We start from the raw sequence: 23,691 nt of genomic DNA, 5'->3' as shown, positions 1-23,691 counted from the left end.
TGAGACTGATAATGCTTGCTAAAAAAAAAATTATATTGTGCATTTAGCTTCAACATTACTTGTGTCTTATTTGTCCTGCTCTCTATGAAGTGCTTAAAGACAGCATCAAAATCGTATAAGCAATAATAACTGAGGGTTTACTATATGCCAGTCACTGTGTGAGGTACTTTATATGCATTATGCATATGTAAATAATCCTCGTTACAGCCATATTAGTTAGGTACCATTATTAATCCAAGTTTTCTAGTGAGGAAACTGAGTCTGAGAGATTTATTGTTGCCCAAGGGTTGATATACACTAATTATCAGAAACATGCTGGCTAATTACAAAACTCAAATATTATCTACCACGTTATTCTTCTATAATGTTTATAAAATTTGATTGGATTCTTTTCAGGCCATGAAAATCAAATTGTGAAAAAATTTATTGTATCATTTTAGCAGAAACATTTTACAGTAAATGTGTTACATTAATGGTTGCTAAGTTTGTTGAATTGCAAGGATTCCTTTTTTTTTTTTTTTTTTTTTTTTTTTTGAGACGGAGTCTCGCTCTGTCGCCCAGGCTGGAGTGCAGTGGCCGGATCTCGGCTCACTGCAAGCTCTGCCTCCCGGGTTTACGCCATTCTCCTGCCTCAGCCTCCCGAGTAGCTGGGACTACAGGCGCCCGCCACCTCGCCCGGCTAGTTTTTTGTATTTTTTTTTAGTAGAGACGGGGTTTCACCGTGTTAGCCAGGATAGTCTCGATCTCCTGACCTCGTGATCCGTCCGTCTCGGCCTCCCAAAGTGCTGGGATTACAGGCTTGAGCCACCGCGCCCGGCCCCAAATTGCAAGGATTCTTTATGCCATGTTTATGGTTAAAATTCCTTGAACCATAATTGATTCATGTCTAAAGTCACGAACTATTCATTGTCTAAATTATATAAAAATTGGTTAAACTCAAATTGTGATTTATTGGCTCCTTCCATAAATGGAATCAGGAAGTTTTGACAAATCTATTATCTGTTAGTCTGTAAGACATTTCCATTTATGTCTCAAGTAAATTGAGTAAGCTGCATTGATTGATGATATATGGTTTTTAAATATAAGACCACAGAATATAACATCTAAGTGATATGGCAAATATTTCAGAAAAAAAATAACTGAACAAAATACATTCCTACTTCACGCCATTGTAAAACCAAATTAAAATAATATTAGAGGAATTGAAAATAGGGAAATGCCCCAAATTTTAGTTTTATCTCATAATAACATTCCTTTTTTGAGATTTTTCTAGGCTTTTAATATTACCAAACTTCTTTTGCCTGAATAGTCAGTATATGTGTATTTATATTAGTTCTTAAAGTAATCCAACAAGCATGCACAATTGATTAGTGTCATTAGAATCTATTTTATAAAACTGTGATTACACCATTTAAAAATAGGTGTTTCATACTCAGCTCATGGAGCACAATTAAACCATTTTATGTTAATATTGTGTAAATGTGTGACTGAAATTTCTGCAGCACTCACTAATTATTTTATTGTCTATTAAAAATTCTAATGAACCACTTAATTGGGTATATGTATTTTAAGTTTAAAAGGAAAACATTATGGCATACTTTGAGGAAATTCTATTCTTCTACTTTAGGTTATATATATATGTATATATATATATTATAATAACTGTCTAGGTAAGCTACTTTAAAGCTATTTAAATTGAACTAGCTCAAGTCAATTGCACCATACATTTAGATAACAGAATTTACAAATGTTTTGCTATAACTAGATTAAAAGGAGGTTAATGCTTCCATACAATGACTAAACTGGCAACAATTTTAATAGTAGGATCCACTAGGTTACGTAAGTCATTTCACTGTACAAATGTTCTTTGACTTAAGATAGGGTTAAGTCCTGAAAAACCCATTGTAAGTAGAAAATATAATTTGAAAATGCATTTAATACCTCAATAAATGCATCTTATGGTCAAAAAATCAAAAGTCAATCCATTGTTTGTTAAGGACTGTCTATACTGTAATTGGAAAGACAAGGCATAACCTACTTTCAATCTTGAATATTTACACACCTCTCTCTGGCTATTTTTGGGTTTACCAGAAACATAGTTTGGCTACAGTACAGACTGGAAATAATTAACATAAAATAAAAAAAACTACTTTTATTGTTAAAAATATTATGAAGTTTGGAAAAATGCTCCAAAATAATTTTTCTTTCTAACTAATAATGTTATCTTCCTTTATCACTAGCTGCCACTCATTGCCAACTATGCATAGAATTTATATCTAAAATTGGTTCTCATGGGTAGAAATTGTATCAAAATTAGAAGTAGCAAATGATGAAACTTTACATGCAAAATGGCTTATTACCCCACCATTCTTTTCATTCTCTGAACTCTCAAATCCTATCCTAGGAAGATCAGGATCAATAGGATTTTGATGTGCTCCTGATAAAAGGTTTCTTGTGCAGGTAATGGGGATCCAGGATAGAAATATAAATATAATTTGTAATTAAGGATTATCTAATCATTTACATGATCAGAATACACTATGTTTTGCTAACTCAAATGCACTTTCACTGAAATGAAAATACTCATTTATTGGTGCAGTATAGCCATATTTCTCTGAAATAAGAATACTGGTGTGTCATTTATATGTGTATTTTACTCTAAATTATCACCATCAACCAGGCTATTGGGTGCTCAATAAATATTTGGTAAGTTAATATTTATAATAAGACCTTTTCTCCCAGGAAGATAAACAGGGCATCATTTTTTTTTTTTTGCTCAAAATTTCATACAGTCCTATCAGCAAAATAAATTATAAAATTTTAGGTAAAGCAATTTTCTCTCCACAAAGCAATTTTCTCTCTATCAGTCTGTTCCAACTCACACTTGGTCTTACAACTAGAAAAAGGGCCATTGTGGTAGCAGAAATAGTAAAACAAAGGATATCTGCCCACTTTAATTTTATACTGAGAACTGTATTGTTAAACAGAATTACAAAAGTATTTTGAAAATATCTTAAATACTTCAAGCTACAGTTGTTGTAATTGCATAAAGCACAAGTCCTGCAAACTCAATTCATATTTTTACATTTAGCATCTTAAGAATATTGGCTAAAAATAGAGTTTTGAAAAAAATCATTGATAATGGAGATTGAGTGCACATCGAGTACACTGCAGTTATTCTTCTCAAAATGCTGCTTTCTACTAGCATCAATATAATGAGGTGATATAAAACCGTTGCTACCTCTGATTGGAACAATTTATTTGGCTTAGAAGCATCAGAGTATAGTGTTCTGGAATTTATAACTAGGTAGAAGCAATTTTATTTTTATACTTAAAACCATTGAAAGTCTTACTTCACAAGATTATGTGCTTATGACAGCTCATGCAGTTGTTTCCCACCAACTTTTCCCGGTGATTTGCCATCCATTGATAACCATTGCTTGGGTCCTTGAAGCAGTCATTTCACTAGAAATTGCAAAGTGATGCTTTTCTAATTCCATTATTTATCCTTAATTTATTCTCTTGAAATATTCTACATACAATAAGTTTCTTTCTACTAGAGCTATTCTGCTAGCCTTAAATATTCATTCTAGAAAGCCAAAATAAATGCTTATACCTATCCATTTTGTTGTAGATTTTCAGGGTAATGGGTTGGTGCCTGTAGTAATCTCCACATGAGTTGTCCCCTTCCTTTTGTTCCCTTCCCTTAACTACTCATCCTCGTGAATCCCTCATTCTTTTTTACTAATGAATTTATAATTTTTATAATATATTTTATATGTTTAATCAATTTAATTATTATTTTCTTCAATGTTCTAAGTCTCTCTATTTAGATCAGCATAAGCTCTTTGTGATGGCTCTCATTATTTTGAACTGGCTTCTTTAATCTTTGGTATCTTTCTTGTTTTCAGAAACAAAAAGATGGCCCAAGCTCACCTTATGTGTGTGTGTATATGCATGTAGGTGTTTATAACTAGATTTTTATACTATAAAAGAATTCACTCATTCAACTTTGAGTTATTATGATGACTGAAGTAGTCAAGATTTTTCTTAATTCATTGAATAGATGACAAATCTCAACTTATGGTAAATCACTGGAGTGGAGGGCATAAAAGGGGGTGGTATCTTGAATTGGAGAAGACAAATTTTGAGACACAGTATGACAACTTCCAGTTTCCATTCTGAGAGCTTGAAAGTCATCACTCATCCTCACAAGAAAAAAGCTGAACAAGCCAAAATGACTTAAAAAGTCTGTCAGATAATTAAAGTAACAGGACCAACAGCATTCTCAAAAATTGGAAAAACAAGTGAATATATTATATACAAATAAGATTGCCAGAAGAAGAAGTCATTGGAACAGTTAAACCAAAACTTCAATTCCAGAGGGTGTGTATAGACTAGCTTGAGAGTTACAATCTCCCCCAGATGCCTAATCTAGAGAGATTTCTGTACTTTCCCAGGATTTACCTCTAGGATAAAACCCACCAGATTTTCAGATGAACAGGAAAAAACTCCAACATGTTTGGTCAGAGGGAAGAAATAGCAAAATTTTCTGAAAACCTAGAGCTTTGTTAACAACGAAGGCCAACTTAGCAAGGCAAAGACTTCATCAGAGCCTAGTGATTTCCAGCATGAAGGAAGGTGTTAGTCTTCATGTCTCATCCTAGGGAGACAGGAGGAGTCTGAGATGCATTTCTGAAGGTCACAGCCCAGGGACACACATCCACTGAAAGACTGAGATCTAATCTCTCCATACACCTTACTGCCCCCATCAATAAGGCTTCTGTAAAATAAGAATGGATTGGGACGGGCGCGGTGGCTCAAGCCTGTAATCCCAGCACTTTGGGAGGCCAAGACGGGCGGATCACGAGGTCAGGAGATCAAGACCATCCTGGCTAACACGGTGAAACCCCGTCTCTACTAAAAATACAAAAAAAATTAGCCGGGTGTGGTGGCGGGCGCCTGTAGTCCCAGCTACTCGGAGGCTGAGGCGGGAGAATGGCGTGAACCCGGGAGGCGGAGCTTGCAGTGAGCCGAGATCGCGCCACTGCACTCCAGCCTGGGAGACACAGCGAGACTCCATCTCAAAAAAAAAAAAAAAAAAAAGAATTGATTACAGTTAAAAAACTGAAAGATTCTGATTCTATTTAAGGAAGAAAAACCCAAAGAAAAACCCAAAGATGGCAAAACAAAACAAAAGCAAGGATATTACAGAAACTGAATCCTCTGACAAATACAGACACAGTGAACAGCAAACATAGCCTGTCTTGTAGCCAGATAAACATAACACCGCACACTAAAAGCATAGCTATTTCAGTTACCATTACTCAATACAGTATGTCTAACTTTCAAAAACATTATAAGCATGATAAAAGGTAAGAAAAACACAATCTAAAGAGACAAAGCAAGCAACAGAACTAGACCCAGACATGACAGATATTTTGGAATTATCAGATTGGGAATTTAAGACAACTATGATTAATATGCTAAGGGCTTTAGTAGAAAAAGTGGACAATGTTCAGGAATTGATGGTTAAAGTAGCCATAGAGATGGGAGCTCTCATAAGGAATAAAAAGGAGAAGCTGAAAATAAAAAGCATAAAGAATGCCTTTGATGAGCTCATCAGTACACTGAATATAGCCAAGGAAAAAAATTAATGAGCTTGAAGTTAGGTCAATAAAAACTTCCCAAACTCAAATGCAAAAAAAAAAAAAAAAAAAAAAGAAGTTGGGGAAAAAAATCCTAAAATATCCAAGAAGTGTGAGACAATTACAAAAGGTACAACATATGTATAATGGGAATACCAGAAGATGCAGCACAAGAGAAAGGAACAGAAAAAATATTTAATTTATATGGCTAAGAGTTTTTAAAAATTAATGACAGAAACTAAATAAAAAACAAATTATCGAAAGAAGGCATAGGATAAAACATTTTACCAATAGAAGAATAAGGATATTTATATCAGACTTTTTGATAGAAACCATAAAAGCAGAAGAGACTAGAGTCAAATATTTAACATGTTGAAAGAAGAAATCTCTCAACCTAGAATTTTATATTCATTGAAATTATCCTTCAAAGAGAATAGAAATATAAAGACTTTCTCAGACATTTCTCTCAAGACAGGTATACTAACAAGAAATGACATACCTGTTTTGAGAGAAATTTTAAAATAAGTTCTGAGAGAAGGAAAATAATATAGATCAGAAACTAGGACCTACATAAAGAAAGGGAGAGTGTCAGAGAAGGAATAAATTAAAGTAAAATAAAATCTTATTCTTATATGGTCTAATAGAGAACTATTTTCTCACTCCTACCACATCTAATAGATGATTGTTTGTCCATAGTAGTAACAGGAACAATGTGTTGGGTAATTATAGCATATGTATAAGTGAAATGAATGACAGCACTGTTATAAGGGATGCAATGGCGGAATTGGAATACTCTGTCATAAAAGTACCTGCACTGCCTATGAAATGGTATGTCAAAGCAAATTTATATTAGTTCCAAACGGGCATTTCAAACTCTAGGGCAACCATTAAAAAGGCCAAGAAAAGCCGTATAATTCATATGGTAAGAGTAGAGAAAAGGGAATCATGTAAAATGCTCCATTATACTCAGAGAAGGCAGAAAATGAAAAAAGAGATGCCATGTTAGCATTTAATAAAAAGAAAGCTGAAGTAGGTGTATTAAATTCACACAAAATCAACTACAGAACAAAAAAAATTATCAGTGATGAAGAGAGGAATTTTTCATAATAAAAGTCTTAATTCTCCAAGAAGACATAACAATTCTTAACATATATGCCCTTAACAACAGAACATCAAAATACACGAGGCTAAAACAAATAGAATGGTAAGGAGAAGTAGATGAATCCACTATTATGTTTGGAGATTTCAGCACTCCTCTATCAGTATTGACAGATCCACTAGGCAGGAAATCAGTAAGACATTGTAATACTACACAGCATCCTCAGCTTCTTTAAAGTTGTAAGATCTCAGAGGCAGAATTAGCTGCATGGAAATGAAAGGGTAGTCCCTGGGTGGTAGTGTAACCCTCATTTGTTTGGATCAATCTCTCTGAAACTGACCCAACTGTCCCAGAGAACTGATGTCTACTGTTTTTTATTTATTTATTTATTTATTTATTTATTTATTTATTTATTTATTGTGTGTGTGTGTGTGGGGGGGTATTTTGATAAATATAGAAACTGACTCCTCTGGTCTGAAATCTTGAGACTTACATTTGTCTTATCTGTGCTTCTTCCTCAGGAAACCCACCCATAGGCCTCTAAGATATCAAAGGACTGAAACTTAACAGATCACTGTATCCTGACAATGAGTTGCAACACCCTTAATTCATCATAATTCCTGTTTACAAACTCCTCTTCTTTACCCTTCCTTAATTCCTGCTTTCCCACACATAGTTACATTTCTTCCCTGCTATATAAACCCCTAAGTTTAGTCAGTCGGAGAGATGGATTTCAGAATTACTTCCCTTTCTCCTTGGGTACAGTACCCGAATAAATCCTTCTTCCCTAGCAATACTTGCCGTCTTAATGATTGACTTTCTGTGTGGCAAGCAGCAGAACCTAAACTGAACCTCTGGTGTTTTGGTAACAGAACGAGGTGAGAGAGGATTCCTATAGAGGTGGGATTTATAATGCTCCACATTTAATTATCTCCTGGGTTGGACACTGAGACAACAGTTTGAATAAATACATAGATTACTGAAAACTACTTTCCCTTAATTTATCTTACCTATTTACTGTAGACTTAATGGAAAGAAAACTCTTCCTTTTTACTCTCCTTTTTTTTAACTAACCTTGATTTCTGTTTTTTGTTTGTTCTTAACAAAGTTTTATTTGAAACAAATAGGCCCAATATACATCAAGTAGAAGGAGACAGTCTCTAAATTTAGAAAACGTAAGTAATGTCTATAAACCCTGGATTTACAATCAACGTGTGAGTCTTAGCCAAATGCAATCTACTGGAGCCTGTGTTTAAGTCCATATTTGAATTATTATTATTTTCAAAAATGTGTTTGCTCTAAATATTTACCTCACAAGAATTCGTACATCAGTAAAGCCTAAACAGTTAAACTACTACTCTAACCTGATTGATCACTTATCTTTGCTAGGTAACTATCATTAGTCTCTTATCTTACAGAATTAATGTTACTAATATTAATTAAAGCTGAATAAAATTTATTGTTTTATTTGGTTATTTAAGCTTAATCTCTTAAAAGTCTATTGTGAAAGCAGGCCTTATATAAATGATAAAACACAAAAGCAAAAATTAGGTAGGCATTATTCACATTTGAGTCAATCTGATTTTCAATTGCATGATATAAACTCTTCAACTCTAAATTTCAAAAAATAGAAAAAGTGTAGATGGTACAACTATGCATCATTTATGATAGTGTGAATCCCTATATAAACAAACACACAAAATGCATAAAGACTACAGCCATTAGTGTTATCTTTTTAAAAATTTAGATAAATGTAATGGGTAAAGCTTTAGAATCATGGGCAATGATGTCAAAAAGATAGATAAATTGCTTGTAGACTCCTTGATAAAATATGCTGATACAACTAGCTGTCAATGGATGACACTATAAGATTTGGAAGTATAGGGTTCATGTCTTCTCTATATTTTTTTCAACCATCTCTCTAAGATTTGCATAGCAGTGTTCTATCTGGTGTCCTATACTGCGTGGTCATTCAGACACTACATATTCTCACCACCTGATCACCATAAATATTTGCTGCTGGAGAAAATGTTTATTATTTTGAACTGTTTGGACCTACGGCATTTATGACTGCAGTAATAAGTCATAACCTAGGATTTAGGCAGAATGACTGAAAAATTTCAGCTGTTTTCACGATCTATTTCAGTAGCTAAGGTCAAAGCAATCATGAGGGACCTTGGACTGCTTGCTAAGGCAGGCAAAATTACTTATTTGACAACACAATAATCTGTGCATTCAGGTGAGGTCTCTAGGTCACAGTTCAAGCCTGGCTCTTCTCTTGACTGCTTAACCTAAAAATATCTTATAATTTATATAGAATTTTATAATGTAAATAGTATGACTTGCAATTGTATAACGTGAATTTTTTTAAAATACCACTATCACTTAAAAAATATATACATTCCAAAACAATGCTTAAGACTCACATTTAGAAGTGAATTCCTCAGAACATGAATTAATATTTTGTATGGGATGTTCTAATTCTAGACCAAGAGGGGCAGGCAATGACTCACACCTATAGTTGGGTCCTGGATGCTACAGTGAGCAATGTTGGAGACAGGATCCCAGAGTGAGCCCAAATAAACACATGACATGTACTGCGAGGTGAACACCCAACATCACACAGCTGGTGAGTGGCTTTCTAGATTCAAAGTTCTGCTATGTAGTATTGCAGAAATGAATAAATCTGGCTTCCACTATGAATTTATAGGATATCTCTGGCATTGAAACTGAGAATATGAACTAACAGCATAGGAATTTTTGTCAAAAAGATGCTGAATAAAGAACTGTTCAGAAGGTAGATGAGAAAAGAAGATAGTACACTGTATAGGGAAAAATAGACACCTGCTGTATGAAACCTTACAAATAGTAAAATAACTGTTTACGCGTATTTTCCAATAATATTATTTAAGGCATTATTTCAAATACTTCACTGAATAATCAAAATATAATCTTAGTTTTTCATGATCCAAGGCTTTACCTTGAAATTCAAAATACATTTTCTTAATTCTATTTTAGGTTCTTATATTTTATTTAGTACTTTGATTGCTAAATGTTTGCTCTTTACATAATGTTATCTTAGTTAACTGCCAAGTTCTGATTGATAAAATTACAGATAATTTTTCCTGACAGAGGATAGGATTATCCAGATGTGGAATCCATGAAGTAGCAAACAATAAGTTAAAAATATCAAATTGGAATAATTTTATGCATTTGTATTTTTAATGGGCAGTCTCTCCTGTGTTTAAAATATTGGGCACTGAAGTCAGAGAGACTTTTGATTAAATACAGACAACTTACTGACTGACCTTGAGCCAGTTACTTCCATTCTCTTTGCATCGGCTTTTTCATTAATGCAACAGGGATTTAATAGTTTCTACCTTACTTTATGTTGTGAGTTAGAAATGAGATAATTTAGGTACTTGATATGTACTCAATATAACCTTAGTCATGAAAACGGATCAGCAATTTTGAGATAGCTCTGTGTTCAAATTATATATAACTGTGTGTATTAAAATAACGAAGTTTTAGAGTTCTTTTAAAAAATTATTATTATTATTATTTTAAATGGGGTCTCACTCTGTCACCCAGGCTGGAGTACAGTGGCGCAATCTGAGCTTACTGCAACCTCCACCTCCCAGGCTCAAACAATCCACCGCCTTAGCCTCCCAAATAGTTGGGACGACAGGCATGTGCTACCCCAGCTGGCTAATTTTGGTGTTTTTTTGTAGAGACTGGGTTTCACCGTGTTGCCCAGGCTGCTCTCAAACACCTGAACTCAGGTGACCCGCCCTCCTCAGCCTCCCAAAGTGCTGGGATTACAGGCGTGAACCACTACACCCGACCTTAGAAAGTAAAGTTATTTAAGTTATTTATAACTTGTTAAGGTCGGGTGTAGTGGCTCACGCCTGTAATCCCAGCACTTTGAGAGGCCAAGGTGGGAGGATAAACTGAGGTTAGGAGTTCGAGACCAGCCTTGCCAACAAGGTGAAACCCCATCTCTACTGATAAAAACAAAATTAGCTGAGTGTGATGGAGGGTGCCTATAATCCCAGTTACTTGGGAGGCTGAGACAGGAGAATTGCTTGAACCCTGGAGGTGGAGGTTGCAGTGAGCCAAGATCACATCACTGTACTCCAGCCTGGGCACAAGAGTGAGACTGTGTCTTAAAAACAAAAAAGTTATTTACATATATCCTGCATGTGAAAAAATATAAACTCTAAAGGCAGAATTTAAAGAATAATAAAATGAACAACCATACATACATTGATAGGCTATTGTAACACGTAAACCATGCTCAGTGTCAGAGAAGCCTGAATTCACTTACCTGAGAGAATTCTCTTTTATCCTCAAAAGTAGCTGCAAGCCTGAACATTGTTCTATTCATTTCTTCACTTTTCCTAACAGTTTTATTACCTGTGTACACCTGCCTGAGAATAAAACTTTATTTTTGTCTTTTTTGAACCTACATGAATAAAATTATATTTTTCTCTGATGTTTACCTATCTGCTTAAGAATACTGTTTAGAGCTTCATTTGTGTGAATATGAATTGTTCCAGAGCACATGTTGGCAAAGTCTTTCTATGAAGGGTCAGATAGGACATATTTTAGGCTTTCTGGGCAAGGTAGTCTCTGTCACAATTACGTATCACTGACTGCAGCACAAAAGAAGAACTAGATAATACATAAATGCATGGCCATGTTCCAATAAATCTTTATTTACAACAAATAGGTGGTGGGCTCAAGATTGTGTTGGCCCCTGTTCTAGATCATTTATTTTTCACTGACGTATAGAATTATTTCATATTAATATATTGCAGTTTATCTCTTTCACTGCATGGAATGATATGCTTGCATTTCACTGGAGTCATGGACTGATATGCTTACATTTCACTGTAAGTAAATTACACTTAAATGTTTAAAGAAATAGATAAAAGGTAAAAAAAAATTGAACATTTGCAATTCAAAAACCCTTTAACAAAAAAATCATATTTTATTGAAAGATGGTAAAGAAAACCCAAAGAAGTTAAGAAATATTCAGATACTTGGATAGGAACACCCAATTTAGTCAAGCTTGTATTCTTCAAAAAAATATTGGATTAATTCAGAGCAATTCCAGTACCAATTGTTTTTTTTTTGCTTTCTGGGATTTTTGTTGTTGAGGAAACTAGACAAGCTGATTTTAGGATTTTTATGAAATAGCAAAAGTAGAGAACAGCCAAGGGACTTGTGGAAAAGAAGTGGGGAAGAGAGTATTCTACCAGATATTTAAACCTTTAACTAAGATAGTATAGTTAGCAAGAGGTTTTGTTGAGCCTTTCCCAGTGTCTTTGGATGTGTAGACACTTAAAATTTTACAAAGTCTAATTTATTTAATAGTATTTCTTACGGTTCGTGCTTTTGTGTTTCATTTAATTTTTCCTCACTTTCCTATCATCACAGCTGTGAAGATACTCTGTTTTCTTCTAGTAGTTTTATAGCTTTCTCTCTTAAATACAAACCCTTCATTCATTTCAAATAAATATTTGTATATGATGTTTGGTAGGGGTCAAATAAACATATATAGTGATTACTTTTGCATATGTTTTCTGCAATAATAGTTGAAAAGATTCATGTTTCCCCATTGAAATGCTTTGGCAACTTCATCAAAAATTAACTGACCATGTAATTGTGGGGCTACTTCTGGACTCTCATTCTACCCATTGATTACTTTTGTATATCTGTATACCAATACTACACTGCCTTGTTTATATAAGCTTGATAGTATGTTTCTTCTTATTAAATTTACTAAACAGTTGTTATTTTTATGTAGAAATGCAAATTCTTTTGTGTATTGATTTAGCACTCAGCATCATTGTTAATCTATCTTAATAATTCTAATTCATTTTCACTGGAATCTTTTGGGTTTCTATGTAGGTAATTTTATTATATGATTATAATAATAATACTTTTGTTGCTTGCTTTCCAAATTGTGTATGCTGTAATTTTATTTTTCTTTTCTTGTTTTTGAAGCTAACAATTCTAGTAATGTTGGTAGTTTTGATGACAGTGGGCAGTCTTGATTCTGATTCTTGGGCAGTCTTGATTCTGATTCTGAATATGTTGTTTTCAATATTTCACCAGAACAGATATTTGCTACCAATGTCCTTTAGCAGAATAAAGATGTTTTCTTTAGTTCCTACTGTAAGAGATTACGTCGTGAACAGATGTAGAGGATGTCAGCAATATGTGGGGTATGTTTCACTAAAAACTCCTTCCTCCATAAAAGCAATGAGATAACTGGAGACATTGTAAGAACCAACATTTTCCGGACTTTGGAAATTAACCAAAGGCTTGCAGCAACCAAGTGAGCTTTTTTTTTTTTTCAAGATAAATGATGAAACTTGACAAAAATAGAGAGTTTTATTGCATTTTAACATGCCTTAGTTCCATCTCCCATTTTCCACTACTCTGTGGCAGCCTTGAAAAATAACTGCTGTGTGGTGTTGGGGCCCTTTCAAAGCTTCATTCCCAATCTTTCTTTCTTTTCTTTTCTTTTCTTTCTTTCTTTCTTTCTTTCTTTCTTTCTTTCTTTCTTTCTTTCTTTCTTTCTTTCTTTCTTTCTTTCTCTTTCTTTCTTTCTTTTCTTTCTCTTTCTTTTTTCCTTCCTTCCTTCCTTCCTTCCTTCCTTCCTTCCCTCCCTCCCTCCCTCCTTCTCTTTCTTTCTTTCTTTCTTTCTTTCTTTCTTTCTTTCTTTCTTTCTTTCTTTCTTTCTTTCTCTTTCTCTCTCTTTCTTTCTTTATTTCTCTCTCTTTCTTCTTTTTTTTTTTTTGACGGAGTCTAGCTCTGTCACTTAGGCTGTAGTGCAGTGGCGCGATCTCAGCTCACTGCAACCTCCGTCTCCTGGGTTCAAGCAATTCTTCTACCTCAGCCTCCCTAGTAGCTGGGATTACAGGTGCCTGACACCACGTCCAGCTAATTTTTGCATTTTTAGTAGAGACGTGGTTTCAACACGTTGGCCAGGCTTGTCTTGAACTCCTGACCTCATGTGATCTGCCTGCCTCGGCCTCCCAAAGTGCTGGGATTACAGGTTTGAGCCACTGTGCCCAGTCAGACTTATTCTTTTACCAGTTGGATGGTTACCTGGAAGACCCCATTGGCAAGATTATCCATATTTGATCTGACTCAAGCTTTTCCCCAGGAGACATTTGGTGAAAACAATTACAGCAAAGTGTTTAACGTCATGACTGCTTGAGGTGGTGGATAGCGGTTGGGCAAAAATAGACAAATCAAAAAACTTGAACAGAACAGTTGAAAACTTAAATATTCATATGGACTTGGAAAAGCTCCAACATTTTTTTGAATATCTAAAAGACTACACACATACATAAGGTTGTGTGCATGCATAAGGCTATGCGCATGCTCAGGGTTGTGCATATGTACCCAAATGGCCTGAGAAGTCCCTACATTCTGATGTTCACTGACTTTGAGGCTCTGTGCAAGCAGGAAGAGAGAGGTAATACAGAATTGTCAACTGCCTGGTTGAGTGTTAATTACATGCCCCAACAGATATACAGAACCCCTGGTAAAGACTGGGAGACGTTTTCATTCCAGGCATTAAGACAATCTTTGTTAGCTCGCTATTGAACTAGCTAGGGAAAGATCTAAGGACCACATGTGACAAAATATATAGACGTTACAAATTTAGTGCAGAAAAGTCACTGAACAAACAGAAACTATAATAAGTAATGACAACAGCAAACCCCAGATTTGCCACATATAGTGTTTAGAATGTTCAGTATTCAGCAAAAATGTGAAACATGCAAAACAAGAAGAAAATATGACCCACACACAGAAAAATAGTCACTCATTTGAAGCTGTCCCAAGGAAGCCCAGATATTGTACTTACAGATGTTGTAAGCTATTCTAAGTGTTTTCAAAGAGCTAATAAAACTATGTCTAAAGCAGGGTTCCTCAACCCTCAGCCCGGACTGGTACTGGTCCATGGTCTGTTAGAACCTGGGCTGCACAGCAGGAGGTGAGCGGTGGGTAAGCAAACTTTGCCACCTGAGCTCTGCCTCCTGTCAGATCAGCAGTGAAATTAGATTTTTATAGGAGTGCAAACCCTATTGTGAACTACATATGAGAGGGATCTAGCTTGTGCACTCCTTATGAGAATCTAACTGATGACTGATGACCCGAGGTGCAACAGTTTCATCCCGAAAACCACTCACACCCCTGCACCCACCAATACAAAGATTGTCTACCAGGAAACTGTTCCCTGGTGCCAAAAAGGTTGGGGACCACTGACCTAGAAGAGAGAAAGAGAACTCTTTCTCGCCAAATAGACATCAATAAGAAAATAAACACCAAGTACATATGAAGCCACATATATACATTCTGCAGTTGAAAAGTAAAATAACTGAGATGAAAAATTCACCTGAGAGGCTCAAAAATAGATATGAGTAGGTAAAAAAAAGAATCAGCAAATTTCTACAAAAATATGGAAACTGAAATTTAAAATATAGTAGCAAATACAACCACTTCAAATAAAATGAAAGACTTAAATCTAAATCTAACAAAACATGTGCAAGATCTTATGCTTTAGAGCAGCTCATGTTATATGGAATCAGTTTCTTGCAGGTAGAATGTTAGATCATTTTTTAAAAATCTACTTTGCCAATTTCTGATTTTTCATTGACGTGTTGAGACCACTGCATTCAAAGTAATTTTTAGCATATTAGGGCTTAAATATTATTATTTAATTAATAATATTAAATGGGGTCTAATAGTAAGGCCCTGTTATTTTTGGTTTTCTGTTTCTCCTGTTTCCCTTTTCTTACCTCATGTGGTTGTTTAATTATTTTTAAAATTGGATTTTGATTTAATTAACTGTGATTTGGGACATAGGATTTTGTATGGTTTTAGTAGTGGTTGCTCTAAGTATTATAATTTCCAAATGAAACTTATCGCAATTTACTAAACTCAATATTTTACCACCTCATGTGAAGTATGAAAAGTTTACTCCATTTAGGTCCCTTTATCTGCTCCACTTTTAAAATATAATTGTCTCAAGCATTCCTCTATATACCTTAAATGTTACATCAGAGAATAATTTTTGCTTCAACAATCAAATGTTATTTAAGAAATTCATGAGAATCATTTAATATATTTATCTCAATTTTACTAATTGTTTTGTTTTTTTCTTTTCTGAAGTTTCATTTCTATTATTCTTTTCTTGAAGAATTTCCTTTTGCCTTACTTTAATGATATATTTTATTACGGACAAATTCTCTTAGCTTATCTTTATCTGAGAATATATTTAATTTTCTCTTCATTCTGGAAAGATAGTTTCACTAGGTATAGACTCTGCATTTGATAGTTTTATTTTTTCATCTTCTTTCAGCACTTGAAATACCTTGTGCTGCTTTGGGGTCTGTATTTCAGATGAGCGATCTACTGTCATTCAAACTGGAGTCCTCTTGTAAGTACTAATATAGTCCCTCTGTATCCGCGGGTTCCATACCTAGGGATTCAACCAACTGCAGATTAAAAATATTTGGAAAAAAATCAATAAAAATAAAAATAATACAATAATACAAATTTTAAAATAACAGTATGACAGCAATTTGCACAGTATTTACATTGTATTAGATATTACAAGCAATCTAGAGATGATTTAAAATATATGAGAGGATGTGCATGGGTTATATATAATACCATGCCATTTTTATAAGGGACTTGAGCATCCATGGGTCCTGGAACTAATCCCCCATGGAAATTGGTAAATTGTTTCTTTCTAACATATTTTAAGATATTTCCTGTCTTTAGTGTTCAAAACTTTAAATATGATGTGTCTCGACACAGAGTCTTTGTATTTATCCTTTATGGATTTTACTTAGCATCTGTATCTACAGGTTTATACTTTTCATTAAATCTGGAAAATTTTTAGTCATTATTTATTCAAATATTTTTTCCAGTCCCAAACTCTTTCTCCTTTCCTTCTGTACTTCAATGATAGGCATGTTAGATCTTTTGTTATTGTCCCACAGGTAATTGAGAGTTTGTTCATTTTTTACTCTATTTCTCTGTTATTAAGTTTAGATAATCTCTGTCATTCTATCTTTAAGTTCACTGATTCTTTTATCTATCATATTTTTGCTGCTATTATGTCCATCTGTTAATGTATTTTTAAAAATTTAGTTATAGTTTTCAGTTCTGTAAATTTGTCTTATTCTTTAAATAAATTCTATTTTTTGCTGAGCCCTTCTATTATTTTTCATTTCTTTCAATATGTTTTAAATTGCTTGTTGGAAAATTTCTATGATGGCTGCTATAAAATCTTTGTCAGATAATTCCAACATCTGAATTATCTCATTGTTGGTATCTATTGATTTTCTTTTCTCACACCAGTTATTTTCCTGGTTCTTAGTGCAATAATTGACCTGCCATTGTATCCTGGGCATTTTGTGCATTGCATTGTAAAAGTTGGATCCCATTTATTTCCAAAATATTTTAGTTGTGAGAATGAAGACCTGAGAGGAATGGGCCTCTTCCATCTTGGCCAGCACCAACAGTCAGATTTATTTATTAAATCAAAACCATTTTTGTGTGCTTTAAATAATCCTAATATAATCATGCTATATCAATAATTTTTACATTGCTAGATTTTATTTGCTAACTTTATGTAGGATTTTTAAAACTGTCTTAATAATCAAGATCGCCTTGTGATTTTTCTATTTAACAAGTGTTAAAAATGGGACCAGTAGACATAGATTATGAAATATCAATTCAATTCCTTGAATGGGTTTAGGACAATAAATAATTCTTTAAAATATCTTTTTCTAAGTAATTATTCACTTTATGTAGGGCTTTAACTTATAAAGGTAAAATATTTATAACATTTTATCAGTTTTAATGTGTCTTTATTTTGTTGTATCTCCATGTCCTCTTCTTTGACTTTTATGTTTTACCTACTCTCTTATTTTTGGTCAATCTTCTCAAATTTTCCTACTTTATTCATTTTTTTTCCCCAAGTGCTGACTTTCAGTTCTGTTAGTCTTTTCTTTTATATTGTTTATATTTAATTTAGTTTTAAACTATTTTCTTTGGTTTTATTATGTTATTTTCTTATATCTTAATTGGGATGCTTGTCTCATTGATTTACAGCCTTTCTTCTTCCATAATATAAGCTCATATGACTACATTTTTCCTGTAAGGCTATAAAATTCCTACTTTTTATAATATTGCATATGAAGTGTCTTAATAATCAGTTAGTTGTAATTATGTTTATTCAATTATGAATTGTTTTACTATTCCAGGAGTTATTAAATGAGTTTCTACACTTATAAATTTATGGTTTTTAAGTAATAGCTTCATTATTTAGGTTTAAGTCAATTGCATTTTAGTCAGAGAATATGATTGATATGATAACAAACCTTTAGGATTTGGATTTCTGAAAATATGGCCAAGTTTTATAATGCATAATGTTTGCTTGAGAGGAATGTGTATTCTATTATTGTTGAGTGTAGGTTTTATATAAATATCCTTAGACAAATCTTTTAAAATTTTCCACATTCTTTAGAATCTTGTGCTGGGTCAATGACTTTGAGAACTACATTTTAATATCTGTGAGACTTGAATTGTCAATTCCTCCATTTGGTTCTGTCAAAATTTTTGCTTTATATATATCAAGACTATGTAAATAACCACATTACCATCTTCATGAGCATACAATTTGTACAGTCACACAGGGCCCCATACTTAGCAGGACCCATGATTGCTTTAATATTCTGCAATAGCCTTCTTGAAATTCTTAGAAAATTTTTAAAGTAGGTGTCCCACATTTTCATTTTGCACTACACCTGAAAATTATGCTTTTGGTCATGTACGTTTATAACTTTTTTGGTTCTGTTACATTTTTGCTTCACATATTTCAAGACTGTATATGAGGGGATAAATTTGGCTACTGCTTGCAATCTTCCAACTGTCTCGACACTCAATATCCAGCTGCCGTTTGATCTCACAAGACATTCAGCACTGTGATCCCTTCATTTTCTTCAGTCTATTGGCTCCTTATTGGGCATTAACTTTCCCTATATCGTCTGGATTCTGTTTGGTCTCCTGAGATGTTCCACTTAAAGACCTATATTCCTTGATAGACCTGTATTTCTGGGTGCATCCTTCCAGAAAAACCTATGAGGAGGCAAGCATAACTTGTTTTTAATCTATCCTTATTTGCTCTAACAACGTCTAACACCTACTGGCCATTTAACAGATATTTAGTACATTAATGTTGATTGTTATTGATCACATTCTCCTTGATGTTTCTCCAGATTTCCATAACATTAATTTTGACATATTCTTTAGGTTTAGGATTATCTTCATCTTTTTTTCTCTGGCATTATCTTCTCAGTATACACATTAAATTTTAGGATTCCATGAGAATTTATTTTTGGTTCTCTTATTTTATATTCTTCTTTCTCTCACCGATCATTCCCATGCATTTACTTATTGTTTATAATTCACTATATCCATTTATATATTCTTTTACAAATGATACACAAATATTTAATTAAGTTTCAGAGCATTCTAGATCCCTGGTGAAACAATTCTGAAGTGTTTTCCACACCATTTGTCTGAGGGTTCTTGAGGAAAATTGAACCCTAGTTGTTTTGACTGTTACCAAAGATTGCCACAGGATTTATTGGCTCTCCCTTCTTCTCTTTCACATCTCCTTATTCCTTTGCAATGTGACCTGAAATCATGTCCTAAATGAACTACTTTCATACATTGCTGTCTCAAAATCTGTTTTTTTTCTGAAACCAAAACTGAGAATAAGCGCACAATACGTATTTATTGAATTAATGAATCAGTAACCAAATGAAGATATCTAAACATTTTTAAAATTGTATTACTGACACTTGAAGGTGTGACCTTAAGTTACCTTCTTGGTTTCCTCACTCATGACTGCACCTTGTATAATTATACTGAATGCACTGCTTCTTGAACCTAGAATGTCCTTTCATGGACATTATTTTGTCTAAAATGATCTTTCTCACATTTACCTCCTAGAAAATGCATTTGTGTCTTGAAAACACAGGTCGAATGTTACATTCAATGGTTATGTAGTGCTTTATACATGGTAGATATTTAATAAGTGTTTTGAAAGATGAAAGAAACGTTTTATTGAAGCCTTCTTCAACTTCTCTCTAAGGAGTCATATCAAATATCTGAGGCCAACTTAAGTTAAATGTATGGTATTTTTGTAGGAAAAGTCTGAATTAAAGCCAGGAAGTTATTTTGAAATGTCTTTAAAAATGTGAAGCATTATTTGTATATTTAATTTAACACAGTGTTTTAAAATATAGTTAATTCAAAGAAGAGATATGGTCCCTATTCCCCACCAGATAACTTTGAAACCCATGGGCTGATCTCATTATGTCTGCCAAACTTAACCTGTTCTTGCTTTTGGTCGCCCACTTTTTATTTTATTTTTTAAATATTTTTTACCCATGTAGCTGAAAGCACCACCATTGACTGCTGTAACTTAACCTTCCCTGGCTTTCTTATAGATAACATTTATGTGTATAAATATTATACTATGGTGATGGTAATATATTAATAATATATGGCATTATTACCATCACCATGGGGACTGTCACTTACGTTGTTTCTCAGGAACTTGCGGCACCTCCTGTTCAGTTTAATCCAGCTGAGACCACCGACCTTTCAACTGGGCCGGAAGAAATGCCCGAGAGTTGACCTTTCAATATCGGACGGCCAGAAACTTCATCCTCAGATCATGCTAAGGCCACCATTTTCTGAACACGTGTTTTGTTAAGAGGTAAATTCCCCGATTAGGCTTGCACAGACCACTGATTGCTTTTTCCTACTGCCAAACACCTTTCTCCACACCTTGGACCACTCCGCTTCTCTAACCCGTGCATATTCTTAAGCCCTGTCTTCAGGGAGGTTGGTTTGAGAGCTGTTCTTCCTCCTCCTTGCTTGTGACTAACCCTTTTCTCTTTTGCAAAACCAACCATCACAGTGATTGCTTTCTTCATATGGGCACAACGAACCTGGTTAGTATCAGCTTTTATTAATTAAAAAATTAATACAAGTTAAAGTTCAAAATATTGAACCAATATATGCAAGTATAAAATGAAAGTGATACCTTCTCTACTCCACCTAGTCCTACTTCCCAAAGGTAACCACCATTAGAAATTTGAGTCAGTTTCCTCTTAGAAAATCAATGTGTGTGCCCAAATATATGCATCTATGTATATATTCTTTCACATTACCCCCGCCCTGCAAAAGATCATACTCCATCTTCCAGGATTTTGCTTTTCCTCCTAAAATTAAGGTCTTAGATATATTTCCATATAAATACATACAACTCAACCTCAACCTCATTATTTTTATGACTAATTTTATTCCATTTTATGTATATACTACAATTTATTTTTAAGGTTTCTTACTGATGGACACTGCTTTATGTCTTTTAAAAATATTATTACAAAAAGTATTGCAATAAATATCTTTATGCAGACATCCTGAAAAGATTTTGCCTGTATATCCTTGGTTTTAATCCTTGAAATAGGATATATGGGTCACAATGCATGTACATTTACAAAGTTTTGATTAGCAGAGCTAAACACAGACACTTTTTTATTTTAGATACTTTAGATTTATGCTGAACAGTGGTTTGGAGGCACGTTGCACAGCCCTGCCAAATTTTCTCACAAGCTCTCTGATAATTTTTTCTAAATGTAGTAGTGTCCAAATGGATGGGCAGGCTGTTTGTTTTTTCCCTTATATCTCATCCATGCCATAACACACTCCACTATGATTACTGTGAGTCTGCTTTCCTTGTTCAGATTCACATCTCCTTTAGCTTAATGACAATTCACGGCTTTGGTAAACTTCACTTACCTCTCCACCAGAACTATAAGCCAAAAGATTTTAGAATTGGATGTTTCATGACCACATCCTGCTAGTCTATGTCAGAAATAACTTACATATGAGGCTGCAAATTATTTACTAAAGTAAGTACAATGTATACAGCAAGTCTAAAGGAAATGATTCTAAAGCAAGTTTGACCCTGTTTCATTTCTGTGGACCTCTTATTAACTTAATATTGATCTCCCAGTCTCATAAAAGTCACTATGGAATTTTAAGTCATTTCATTTTATATTGTCATGCACAGTATATCATGATTAGATGGACGTTTTCAGTTCTAATTAGTTTATGTTGGGCTATTTTATTATTTCCTGGTGTTTTCCAAAATATTCCATGTTCTGCATAGCATCACTTCTTTCTCATATTCTTCTAATAATTTAGCAAATTATAAGTAACTATTGTAATAAGTTATGAATAAGACATTTTTTGAATGTAATTTTTCTTGTGAAAAGTCAGGTCATTCTAACATTTTAGGGTTTTCCCCTTCTCATTATTCCTTGACTAAAATAAATAAAATAGTTCTGAATTTTGTCATATTACTTTTGATTCAATAAGTGTGCTAATTATACTAGAAAAGACAGTAATAGCCCTAAAAGTATTTTGTTACTATATACATGTAAATATATTATGTACTTTCCTAGGCAACAAAACTACCTTCACGGCAGCCAAATGTTGTAATCTTAATTTTACGGCCTTTTACTTCTATCTTTTCTTTCATGTTATGTCCTACAATCCTGGCAATGTACACATAGTCATGGAAAATATTAACCTGTTCATAAAGAATCTCCTATGTTTGACCTCTCAAAAATATCAATATAGCTTTTCTCCTTAACTTATTTGTGAGGGAGGAAGCAGAATTTTTAGAATGTTTATTTCAAGCCCCCCTAATAATAAGAAAATTTAAAACCATATATTCTGTCATCCTGTACTTTAGCTTTCTGCTATCGTATAATAATTCTAATCATTCAAATGACTTAAAACAACAACCACTTTCTAATCTCTTCCAAGTCTGTGGGTTGACTGAACTCTGCTGGATGGTTCTTCTACTTCAAGTCATCTGGGGAAGCAAATGAGTTACAAGCTTAAAGATGGCTCCTTACTTGGCTTGCAGTTGGCTGGGTGCTCAGTGGAATCTTTCAACAGGAACACTTTGGTTCTCCTCATGGCATTACCCTGTGACTTGGGCTCCTTGCAGTTGTCAGTTGGGTTCCGAAAAGTGGAAAATGGGAAATTTCAGCTCTCTAAAGGCTTAGACTTGAAAGTCCCAAAACATCGTTTCCACTGTATTCAACTTGCCAAAGCAAGTTTTAAGGCAGACCAGAGTCAAAAAAAGGAGAAACCAGCTGTACTACTTGACGTCAAGAGTGGCGTGCACATACAGGATGGGGAATAACTCTTGGAAGCTGTCACTGGAAACTAAGCACTACAGTCTACATTTATGGAGCTCTTGGAGAAAGGAAGAAGGAGTGGGTAGGCAGAAGAAATACACAAGTAATAAGTTGTAAACTCGCTAATAATTTTAGAACCTAGTGACCTGTATGATGAAACAAAATCATCTGGAAAGAATATTGAAATAAATACAAATATGTGTGGAAGAAAATAGTTCTCTAGAACAGCGGTCCCCAACCTTTCCGGCATCAAGGACTGGTTCTGTGGAAAACAATTATTCCATGGACATGGGGCAGGGGGCACAGGTGGTTTCAGGATGATTCAAGTGCATTAATTTATCATTAGATTCTCATAAGAAGTATGCAACCTAGATCTCTCGCATGTGCCGTTCACAATAGGATTTGAGCTCTTATGAGAATCTAATGCCACTGCTGATCTGACAGGAGGCAGAGCTCAGCTTTGCTCTCTACTTGCCACTCACCTCCCTGTGAAGCCTGGTTCTTAACAGGCCAGAGGCAGGTACTGGTCTGTGGCCCAGGAGCAGGGACACTCTGCTCTAGAGTACTTGCTCTCCACAGATAATCTTTTTGGACCACAGAGGAATTCACTGTTTGG

General features: G+C 34.2%; 1 long non-coding RNA gene across 17 annotated transcripts in view; it reads left to right on the top strand.

Moving 5' to 3' along the window:
* Positions 1–23,691, top strand: part of LOC105465505 (uncharacterized) — a 327,965-nt gene that overhangs the window by 247,161 nt on the left and 57,113 nt on the right. For 14 of the 17 annotated variants that reach the window (XR_011616999.1, XR_011617004.1, XR_011616994.1 and 11 more), the window contains 7 exons: positions 3,912–3,959; positions 7,269–7,323; positions 7,875–7,922; positions 9,235–9,376; positions 12,871–13,093; positions 16,133–16,210; positions 20,407–20,572. This is a non-coding gene — a long non-coding RNA (uncharacterized lncRNA). Of the gene's footprint in view, positions 1–3,911; positions 3,960–7,268; positions 7,324–7,874; positions 7,923–9,234; positions 9,377–12,870; positions 13,094–16,132; positions 16,211–20,406; positions 20,573–22,695; positions 23,416–23,691 lie in introns of those variants that run through there. The other 3 variants (XR_011616998.1, XR_011617001.1, XR_011616989.1) reach the window with 3 other exon arrangements.

The sequence above is a fragment of the Macaca nemestrina genome, chromosome 19 (genome assembly GCF_043159975.1).
Source record: "Macaca nemestrina isolate mMacNem1 chromosome 19, mMacNem.hap1, whole genome shotgun sequence".
Lineage (NCBI taxonomy): Eukaryota > Metazoa > Chordata > Mammalia > Primates > Cercopithecidae > Macaca > Macaca nemestrina.
The sequence above is the reverse complement of the archived record's forward strand: the minus strand, read 5'-3'. Positions and strand labels throughout refer to the sequence as shown.